This window comes from Panthera tigris, chromosome F3, assembly GCF_018350195.1.
Source record: "Panthera tigris isolate Pti1 chromosome F3, P.tigris_Pti1_mat1.1, whole genome shotgun sequence".
In the NCBI taxonomy this organism is placed as follows: Eukaryota; Metazoa; Chordata; class Mammalia; order Carnivora; family Felidae; genus Panthera; species Panthera tigris.
Window position 1 is genome coordinate 7,736,689 of NC_056678.1, and position 11,363 is coordinate 7,748,051.

Genomic DNA, 11,363 nt, shown 5'->3' on the forward strand with positions numbered 1-11,363 from the left:
GGGGAGGAATAAGGATTAGGTTAGACTGGCAGGTGAGACTGGGAAGTGGAGAGCAGTAGGAACAATGAGCTGTCTTGAAATTTTCTATGTGGAACAGAGCCCAGTTCACAGAATGGTTTAAATATCTGAAGTATTTAGATGTAATACAGGATTACTACCTTTTTATTTTTCTACCTATTTTATGGAATTTGGTTTCTAGCCCCATGGAGCTGGGCAATGTGTTTGCCTTCTCAAACCTTGACAGTATTTGGACTTTCATTTTCCTTAAGTAGGTCAGTACGTAAACATGTATATATGCATATGTATATGTGTATGTATGTGTATATACACACACACCCCTATTTCTATATATCTGTATTTATCTAATATGGAAGAAAGGAGGGTATTTTAATTTTCTCATCTGGAATCATGATTAACAACTCAGAGAGGAAAGATTTAAATTTAAAAATTTTTTAATGTTTTTATTTATTTTTGAGGCAGAGAGAGACAGAGCATGAGCAGGGAAGGGGCAGAGAGAGAGGGAGACACAGAATCGGAAGCAGGCTCCAGGCTCTGAGCCATCAGCACAGAGCCCGACGCGGGGCTTGAACTCACAGACTGTGAGATCATGACCTGAGCCGAAGTCGGACACTCAACCGACTGAGCCACCCAGGCGCCCCAGATTTAAATTTTAAACAAGACCTGCAAAGATTAATGAGTGTGGATCTGGAAGGTCTACTACAGAAAAAGTTGCTGTGTGCAAGCACACCGAGCTAAGAACATGAAGGTGACAGAATCCAAAGGATAAGGAAGGTGCCAAGAAGGGTTAAGCATGCAAGGTTACCAGTGCAAATTAGGAATGTAACTTAGATCATTTTAGCCTGAGGAATCTCTTAGTCAAGTTCAAGGAAATAAACTGTTTCTGAAGAGTCTGCCCTGCCCCAAGGGTATGTATGTGGAGAAAAACCAAAGTTGGGTGAGCAAGAGCCCTTGTTCGGCGTGCTGGGCAGTGTGTGGTGCACAAAGTGGGGGCATGAGCATCCTGTGGGCTCTAGAGCCAAAGAACTTCCCTTCCAACGTAATGCATCAGGGTCCGCAGTTACCATGTTTATAGGGGACTCAAGGGCGCATCAGTTTGAGAAGCACTGTTGTACATGGCAGTAGGTCAGCAGTAGGCAGTTTCTGGAAGATTTTGAGATTCCGACGATTAAAAAGACCGTGAAAAAGTTCTGTAAAGCAGATGTGGGTTCTAAGCAAAGGGTGACGGTGAACTGAGGCATTGCCGTGCAGTGGCAGTATGGGATTTTTAAAAAATCTTCTTTATGTTTTTATTTTTGACAGAGAAAGAGAGAGAGAGAGAGAGGCAGAGAGAGAGAGGCAGAGGCAGTGTGCAAGCAGGGGAGGGGCAGAGAGAGAGGGAGACACAGAATCGGAAGCAGACTCCAGGCTCTGAGCTGTCAGCACAGAGCCTGACATGGGGCTCGAACTCTCGGACTGTGAGATCATGACCTGAGCCGAGTGAGCCACCCACGCACCCCGAATGTTTTAGAAACAAAAGTCAATACAGTAAGGAGCTCTTTGACTCAGCCAATGAGGAACCTAGACTATTAAAGAGAAGAAAACCACGTTAAGAAACAGTGTAACTCTACATAACTGAAGAGGGTCCAAGATTAGTGATTCTAGATTCAATTTACAGTTTTAAAATTTTTTTTGATTTTTTTTTTAATGTTTATGTATTTTTGAGAGAGAGAGAGAGAGAGAAAGAGAGAGAATAAGTGGGGTAGGGGTAGAGATAAAGGGAGACACAGAATCCAGAGCAGGCTCCAGGCTCTGAGCTGCCAGCACAGAGCCCAATGAGGGGCTCAAACTCATGAGCCACGAGATCATGACCTTGAGCCAAAAAGTCCTGTGCTTAACCCACTGAGCCACCCAGGCGCCCCTTGAAATTTCATGTTTAAAGAAAGACGGAAGGAAGATTTATATGTACATACATAATTGTAAAACAAGAAAAAATGGTATTTGGTTTCTTTTATCAAAGCAGTAGACTCTAAAGAGCCAGGAAAGAGCTTGCCAACTTGGACTTTCTGGGCTTATTACAAATGAATGCATAAAAGCTGAGGTGAGAACCGAACCTCTCGGAGCAGATGGTACTGTCACCAGTACGACCCAGGCCCACCCAGAGCCTGTGGCTGGAGCCATGCTTCTCACTGAGGGTTACTAGTGTCATTTGTCAGTGGTGAGCATCAGACCTCACTGGTTCGCCGTTCCTGTGTGCGGGGGAAGCTGCGGGTGGTTCTTTTTGCAGAGGTGAACTCTGCCATTCCAGTGAATCCCTTGAAAAAGTCTGAATCCAAGGTCCTTCCATTATTGATGCACTGAAGTGCCAGACTTGAGTAGAAATTTTTCCTGTTTCAGTCAAGATCTGGTGACAGAAAAGCTCCACCCTCTAATTACAACTTAAATATCCTGCCTGGAGTAGGCTGGTTTCTGCATATTACTAATGCATCCTCAGTTATACTTCTGGAGAAGTTCTCTTTCTACATGAAATGATTTCTCTCTCCTGTGCTTGGTGAAATCCTATGCAATTCTGCTGTTATTATTATTATTATTATTATTATTGGTTGCAAAAAGCTTTATTGTTTCCATTTGGTCTATGGCTTGGGAGAAGGCTCTAGGTTGTTAAAAAGCTACCTAGTGACTGCAGGGAGAGGATCAGGCACCAGCCGTGGCCCCAGGGGGCTGCCAGAGGGGCCCCTCAAATGCTGCTGGGCTCCTGAGGCTCCTAGTCGTGCTGGAGGGTGAGCCTCTCGAAGAGATACTCACCCAGCCCTGCCTGGGGCCGTCCAGCCCACGGGGGTGCTTCAGGGGGTCGCCCATCTTCTTGATGACTTTCATCTCCTGTCTAGGGAGTAGTTCTCTAGGAAGTCACGGAGCTGGGGGTCTGTGCAGGCAGAACCCAGGGCATACAGATCCAAAAGGGGCTGGTTCAGGCTCTTCTCCAGAGCCAGGACAGCTTCCATGGTGTCCAGGGTTTTACCCCCACTCATCTTGGGATGGCTTCTGCAAGCCCTGGAGAGGGCGCAGCCGGTGCACTGGTTTTGCATCTTCAAGAGGCACTCAGCACCCTCATGCCCTCCAGAGCCACATCGTCATGGGCCAAATAGAAGCCCAGAGAGAGGCAGGTGTAGGAGTCCTGCAGGTGCATGTGGTCCAGGTGGTTGACAACAGCCTTCACCTCAGTGGAATAAGTCTGATGAATCTGGGAGCTCATGGTTGATCGGTAATAAGGAGCTAAGCTCAAAATAGTGTTGGCTGGTCCTGGAGGCAGAGGGTAGTGTGATTGCTGGGTCGTAAGGTAGTTCTGATTTTAGCTTTTTGAGGAACCTCCATACTGTTTCCCACAGTGGCTGCCCCAGTTTACATTCCCACCAGTGGTGTGAGAGGGTTCCCCTTTCTCTGCATCTTCACCAACACCTGTTATTTCTTGTGTTGTTGATTTTAGTGATTCTGACAGGTGTAAGGTGGTATCTCATTGTGGTTTTGATTTGTATTTCCCTGATGATGAGTGGTGTTGAGCATCTTTTCATGTGTCTATTGGCCATCTGGGTGTCTTCTTTGGGGATATGTCTGTTGTATCTTCTGCCCATTAAAAAAAAATTTTTTTTAATGTTTGTTTATTTTTGAGAGACAGAGGCAGAGCGCAAGTGGGGGAGGGACAGAGAGAGAGGGACACACAGAATCCGAAGCAGGCTCCAGGCTCTGAGCTGTCAGCACAGAGCCCAATGCAGGGCTCGAACCCATGAACTGTGAGATCATGACCTGAGCTGAAGTCGGATGCTCAACTGACTGAGCCACCCAGGTGCCCCCTGCCCATTTTTAATTGGATTATTTATTTTTTGGGTGTTGAGTTTTATAGGTTCTTTTTACATTTTGGATACTAGCCCTTTAAGCATTTTGTCAGGGTTTTAATTTGTATTTGCCTCATGATTGATGATGTTGAACACCTTCTCATGTGGTTATTGACCATTCTTCTGTTTACTTTTGTGAAGTAGCTGTTAGGATCTTTTGCACATTTTTTATGGTTTTTTAATAAAAATTTTAAGGGCTCTTTCTTTTTAAATGTTTATTTATTCTTGAGAGAGAGAGAGAGAGAGAGAGAGAGAGCAGGAGAGGGGCAGAGAGAGAAGTGAGCTCTGCACTGACAGCAGAGAACCCAATGTGGGGCTTGAACTCATGAACTGTGAGATCATGACCTGAGCCAAAATAAAAAATCAGATGCTTAACCAACTGAGCCACACAGGCACCCCAAGAGCTCTTTCTCTATTTGGATATAAGCTTTTTGTCAGCTATGTGTAGTACAAATATTTTCTCCAGATCTGTGGGGTGCATATTCATTTTCTTAATGATGTCTTTGGTAGAACAGCGGTTTTCAATTTTGATGATGCCCAATTTATCTCATTCCCCGTATAGTTAGTGCTGTTTATGTCCTCTCTAAGAATACTTTCCTCAAAGTTGCAAAGACAATTTTCATCAGTTTTTTTCTAAAAGTTTTAGAATTTTAGCTCTTAGATTTAGGTCTGTAATTCATTTAGAATTACTTTTTTGTATGATGTGAGATGGGGTCAGAGTTTATCTCTTTTTTCCATATTGCTATATGTTTCTTCCAGCATCATCTTTCAGAAGGGCTTTCCAGCACTCCCCATTGATTTTTCTTGCCACTATTATGAAGAAATTAATTGGCCATATTTTTGTTGATCTGTTATTTCTGGACTCTCTGTTCTGTTTATTGTTTCACTGATCTGTGTGCTGTTCTTATGCCAATACTATATGGTCTCAATTACTGAAGTTTTATAGTAAGTCTATGGCTGTTCTAGGTCATTTTCATTTTATATACATGTTATTTTTTTATTATTTTTTAATGTTTTATTTATGTTTGAGAGAGAGAGAGAGAGAGAGAGCAGGGGAGGGGCAGAGAGAGAGGAAACACAGAATCTGAAGTAGGTTCCAGGCTCTGAGCTATCAGCACAGAGCCCGATGCTGGGCTCAAACTCATGAACTGCAAGATCATGACCTGAGCGGAAGTCCGACGCTTAACTGACTGAGCTACCCAGGTGCCTCACCTCTTTTTTATGTACATTTTAGAATTAGTTTGTTAATTTCTGCAAAAAGTTTGCTGGGATTTTGATTAGGATTGCATCGGATCTATAAAACAATATATGGAGAATTGAAATCTCATTATCCACTTTAATCTCTGAATGTAGTAGATTTCCTTATTTATTTAGATTTTCTTTCTTTTAGCAGCATATTTTTAGTTTACAGTGAATAGGTCTCTGGAATATCTTGTTAAATTTATCCTAAATCACGTATGTTTCAGTGGTCTTATAAGTTGTGCTTTTCATTGCGTTTGGCAGTTCATTGTTCTATACACAGTGGCCAATTGTGTATAAAAATACAGCTCATTTTTACATATTGATATTGTGCTTATTGCATTTCTTGCCTCATTTCCTGTACTGCTTGTTGTCCAATATCTGAAAAATGTTTTGTACATTTTGTCCAGTTTCCTAAGTATTAACAGTGGGAGAGCCAGTCTGGTACAGTAACTCATCAGAGCCAGAAGAGGGAGTTTTATGAATTTAATTTTGGCAGGATTTGTCTTATTCCACATCGTCTGTTTTGTGTACTACTTTTCTCTAAAATATCTTCATGTCATTCAAACTTCTTCATAAAAACTTCCATTTAGTGGCTGTTTAGTATTCTATCATATGAATGTTCTATAAGTTATTAGGTTGTCTGCATTTGTTTAAATATTGCTGTAGCAAACCTCTTCACATCATCTTTTTTTATTTCCGATACTTTCTGCTTGTTTCTGGTATAATGATTCTCTCATGGTGTTATAATTTTTTCATGAACATCTATCTCTGTGAGAGGAGCAAAGGGTTGCAATATTTTACATTGGTTCCAGTGCCTAGCCATCCTGCAATATGGTAAACACTCAGTAAATTTCCCACGGACAGATGGGACTTGGTATTTCTTGAGAGGTGATTTAAACTTGATAAATAATACCTTTTATTTCTGTACACTTGGACCTTTTCAAGAAACATCTGCTCTCTCATTTGAGCCTCCCGTTACTGGTTGGTCAGTAAGTTAGATGTGAATACTGCCAGATGATAGAAGAAACACAGGCAGAGAGGTAGAAAGTAAAGCCAAATGGTTAGTTGCTGGAAGAAACAGGACCCAAGGTCTCAGTCATTGGCTCCTATTCTTGGACCTCTTCTCCCAGCTTGTCCTGGGAACTAGGAGAACTAGTGTTCTCTGAACTAAGCCAGAGTGTTCTGAATTTCTTGTACCCTGTACTACACATTTCTCTCCAGAGACATGTTCCCTTCAGCACGCTTCTGAAGGCCTTACTCAGACAAAGCTTTCCTCTGGGAATCTGGGCTTAAGGGTCAGAGCCTTCTTGAGAGCCATCGGTGGTGATTAGTTGGAAATCCTCTGGCTGACCTTGAATCTCCCCCGAATCACTATTCTGTCATGTTCCATTTGGCACTCTGCCCAGATTTAATGGCATTCTACCGGGTTGCTTTATAAGTATATGCTTGGAAATGTGCTTTAAAGAACATGTTCTTAATGTAGAGTTTTTGCATAGTAAATGTTCTCAGACCTCACCAGCTGTGGATACCAATAAGGACATGTTTATTTTTAAAACTCAACTTCCAGAGCTCTGTACCGTCCACCTACATGACAGAAGGAACTCACGCCACATTTCAACAGTCCCCATATCTTTTAGTAGAACCATGCACTTAGGATACAGCTTGTATGCTTACAGGATCCTCCAAGGTTGAGTTCATGTTGCTGGCCTCTTGTTCCTGGCTGTCCTGGAATAATGTCCCCCCTGGGGGGGGGGGTACCACTTGCACCGGTCCCACCTCTTGCTTGTCCTAAACCTGATGACCTTGAATGTTGGCTCACTCTATTGACTACCTGTTAATGCTGTGCCTGCGTGCTTGCCCAGCCTGGATTGTCAATGCTCTACTGCCAGAACTCTGCCTCCACTGCCAAGTGGCTTCTGAGCCACTACTGTTCCCGGCCAGCATGCCATTCCACTCCGCTGCTCAGCTGCGAGGACGACTCCACACTCCAGGGGTATGTTGCTTTATCACATGCTTCCCCAAAGTTATTGAGACATTTTGCCTCTGCTGTTCTTGTTGTAGAGTGGCCAACGCTATGTTGTTAAGTCCAGAAGTTGTGCAGAATATAGGAGGGCAGCTCTACCGATCCGACACATACCTGCTGTCCCCATGACATGCACATGGCCGGTAGAGAGCACCTTGCTCATGCGGGTTCAGCCAGCGACCACCATGCAGCACCAGGACCCCATGCAGTATCAGGGCCAGCACTTGGCTGTGGTCTTTGGCCCTGAATGTCCTTCTCAGGACTCTTCTCTTCCTCCTTGGAGTGTTCTTCCCCTGCTCCTCTCCCTCTACACCTATATGCCTGTATATATAGCGAACCCTGTGAATGGACAGATTTGAATTTGTTTATCAGGAAGCCCTTCACCCTGAATGCCAGGCAGTGGAGGAAAGGAAATCTACATGGTGGTGATGGTGGTGGGGGACCAGGAGTACCTGAACAGAAGTACCTGAACTCCAGTTTTGACCTGGCTCGGTCTCTGCCATACTGCAATGTTTTAGATGAAGTACAACACAAAATACCAGCCATTTGTGGAAGTATTTTGAACTTGTAAAAGGCAGATCTTAGCTCTGTCTGTAATCAGACATCTTAAGAAAAATGTCTTTTTTAATGATCATAGAGTATGGGGACCAGAAGGTTATCTTTAAGGTTAATGTATCCTGTTATTAGTCCTTTCTTATTCCAAGATGGAATGCACAAATCCTAGAAAAAATGACTGATTCCTTTTCTACCCACCAGCCTTTCAAATACTGGAAGACAGTGCCCCTGACCCCAGGTTTTTTCTTTTCCTTAACCAAATCCCCTGTATAGGATAAGATTAGTTTCCTAGGGCTGTTGTAACAAAATGTCCCAGACTGAGCCCCTTAAACAACAGAAATGTATTTTCTCGCCATTCTGGAGCTTAGAAGTCTAAGATCAAGGTGCTGGTGGGGTTGGTTTTCTCTGAGGTCTGTGAGGGAGGGACGGATTCCAGGCCCCTCTCCCTGGCTTGCCCTCACCCCTTCCTGCCTCTTTTCATAGCTGGCCTTCTGTGCACACACCCACTCCACCTTCTTCTTCTCCTAAGGACTCCAGTCTTACTGGATTAGGGCCCTTCCCTAAGGACCTCATTTTAACTTAATTACCTCTTTAAAGATCTTGTCTCCCAAAGGGTCACGTTCTGAGGTGCTAGGGTTGGGGCTTCGAGTTTGGGGGCACAGTGCAGCCTGCCACTGTGTGTGATAGTCTCCTTTCTGTTTTGTTTACTCTGCTGAAGGGGCTCCAGTGACCTTTCTTGGGTACGATACTTTAGTGAACATGGATAGGTAAACTTGGTTCTAGGTTTTGTTTGAAAACTTGGTGGTAGCTACTTACTCTCAACGTGAAGCCTTTCTTTTCTTGCTTTCCTGATTTCCCTTTCCTTCTCTCTCTCTCTCTCTCTCTCTCTCTCTCTCTCTCTCTCTCTCTCTCTTTGTGCTTCCCTAATTGTGACTTGAGCTTCACTGTAGGTCTATCTTATTTGACGCCCAGGAGACATAGTTCAGGGCTGTAGCTTTGCAACTCAGCATTCATTTCTTGAGCACTATTTTTTGCCAGGCACTGTGTTAGACACGACAGACTCAGGAATAACTAAGAAACAGCTGTGTCCTCTGAGAGCTCGTCGATTGTGGGACGTTGTACAAATACATGCACGTTTGTCCTGCAGGGTGTTCTGCACCGTAGTAGAGCTGTGAGCAAACTACGAAGTAGCCAGAGAAGGTAGCAGTGGATCTCGGGCAGGCAGAGAAGACTTCACAGCGAAGGTGACCGACCTCAGGTTTGGCTTCTGAAAGATGATTAGGAATCTGTCTGGTGGATGCCATGGGAACTGCACGGTGTAGTTCGAGAACAGTATTTATGGGTACACGTGAAAGATGAGACGTCGCAGAGCAAGGAAGGAGCCAGATCAGAAGGCATCTGTGCCTTCACTGCAGGATTTTAAGCAGGGCAGTAACGTGCCCAGCTTCTGTGTTTGGAAGGTCACTCCTGTGAGGGAGTGGCTCTGGAGGTCGAGGAGAACAGCAGGGAAACCAACCAGGACTCCAATGCAATCTTGTAGATGGGGAATCATGAGGAGCTCAATGAAGAAGTGATTTTGGAGGGACTTGGTGAGACCACATATGGGGCAGTTCCAGTTTCCGGCTTGAGTCCTGGGAGCATGGTGGTACCATCAGCTGAGTGTAGACGATGGAAGAGTAGCAGGAATCCAGGTGGAGGTGGCCAGTGGCAACGGAAGGAAAGACTGAGGCTGTGTCTCATTGACTTCTCAGCCCTGACAGACTTTCCTGAAGATGCTGATTCTGGGAAGTGTCTCCTTGGATTTAATCCTGTAGCGCCTGCATAATACAGTGATTGTCACATGGGTTAGCAGTCCGTGTGGAGGCTGGGCTTATTTGTATTTGTAACTCAACAGATTTCCAGGTAATTAGTCCATACCATTCTTGTCTTGGGAAATGGAATGTTCCTGGGTAGTTGAAACTCAATTTAGAAAACCAGACAGCACTCATCAGTTTCTGTGGTTGCCTCTTTCAAGCTCTTTCTGTTTTCTGGAGGTGTTTCTCGGCACTTTGATGAAATACCAGCGCATATTGGAACCGTAAATCCTTTTAGTGCACGCAAGCGATTTTTTTTTTCCCTTGAAGTTCCCAGGAAGATAATAGACATTGCTTTTTTTTTATTTTTTATTTTTTAACGTTTTATTTATTTTTGAGACAGAGAGAGACAGAGCATGAACGGGGGAGGGGCAGAGAGAGAGGGAGACACAGAATCGGAAGCAGGCTCCAGGCTCTGAGCTGTCAGCACAGAGCCCGATGCGGGGCTCGAACTCACGGACCGCGAGATCATGACCTGAGCCGAAGTCGGCCGCTTAACCAACTGAGCCACCCAGGCGCCCTGTTTTATTTTATTTTTGAGACAGAGAGACAGAGCATGAACGGGGGAGGGTCAGAGAGAGGGAGACACAGAATCTGAAACAGGCTCCAGGCTCTGAGCTGTCAGCACAGAGCCCGATGTGGGGCTCGAACTCACGGACCGCGAGATCATGACCTGAGCCGAAGTCGGCCGCTTAACCAACTGAGCCACCCAGGCGCCCTGTTTCATTTTATTTTTGAGACAGAGAGACAGAGCATGAACGGGGGAGGGTCAGAGAGAGGGAGACACAGAATCTGAAACAGGCTCCAGGCTCTGAGCTGTCAGCACAGAGCCCGATGCAGGGCTTGAACTCACGGACCGCGAGATCGTGACCTGACCTGAAGTCGGACACCCAACCGACTGAGCCACCCAGGCGCCCCAGACATTGCTTTTAGTAACAGTCTTTCATGTATACACTTTGCAAGATTTTACCTTTGGGGAGAAAAACTTATTTATTTATTTATTTATTTATTTATTTATTTATTTTTTCAATATATGAAATTTATTGTCAAATTGGTTTCTATACAACACCCAGTGCTCATCCCCAAAGGTGCCCTCCTCAATACCCATCCCCCACCCCCCCCTCCCTCCCACCCGCCATCAACCCTCAGTTTGTTCTCAGTTTTTAAGAGTCTCTGGGGAGAAAAACTTTTATATGATTTTTATCTTTATCTTTTTCAACAGACCCCATGCTATGTTCTAGAACATACAATACTCTTATTTGATACTAGTGGAAATACAAACCAAATTATTTTTTTTTTTTCTAAGAGCATCAGTATCACAGCCAGCCTCGTAACATCAACCTTTCATGTTCTTGCTCTGTACTGTGTACTGTGGTACTTATCTTCACACTGGCCCTCTATAAGGGAATGAGGACCATTTCCATTTGGAAATCGGACCAAAAGGGAGCGGTTGCATTTTACTCAAGGGTGGACTGCAAATTTGTATTGAAACGGAGCCAGACTACCCTTTTTTTGTCTTCCCATTCTGCTATCTACTTACTTATTTTAAATTCCCATACCATTTTGGTTATTTTGAACCAAATGGTATCTTACTCTTTTTTTTTTTTTAATGTTTATTTATTTTTCAAGGAGAGACAGAGTGTGAGTGGGGGGAAGGGCAGAGAGAGAGGGAGACACAGAATCCGAAGCAGGCTCCAGGCTCCGAGCTGTCAGCACAGAGCCCCATGTGGGGCTCAAACTCACAAACTGCGAGATCATGACCTGAGCCAAAGTCGGACGCTCAACCCACTGAGCCCTCCAGGC

General features: G+C 44.4%; 1 pseudogene; it reads right to left on the bottom strand.

Moving 5' to 3' along the window:
- Window positions 1-2,761: 2,761 nt before the first annotated feature.
- On the bottom strand, window positions 2,762-3,250 carry LOC107179149 (annotated as a pseudogene).
- Between the last annotated feature and the right edge of the window lie 8,113 nt (window positions 3,251-11,363).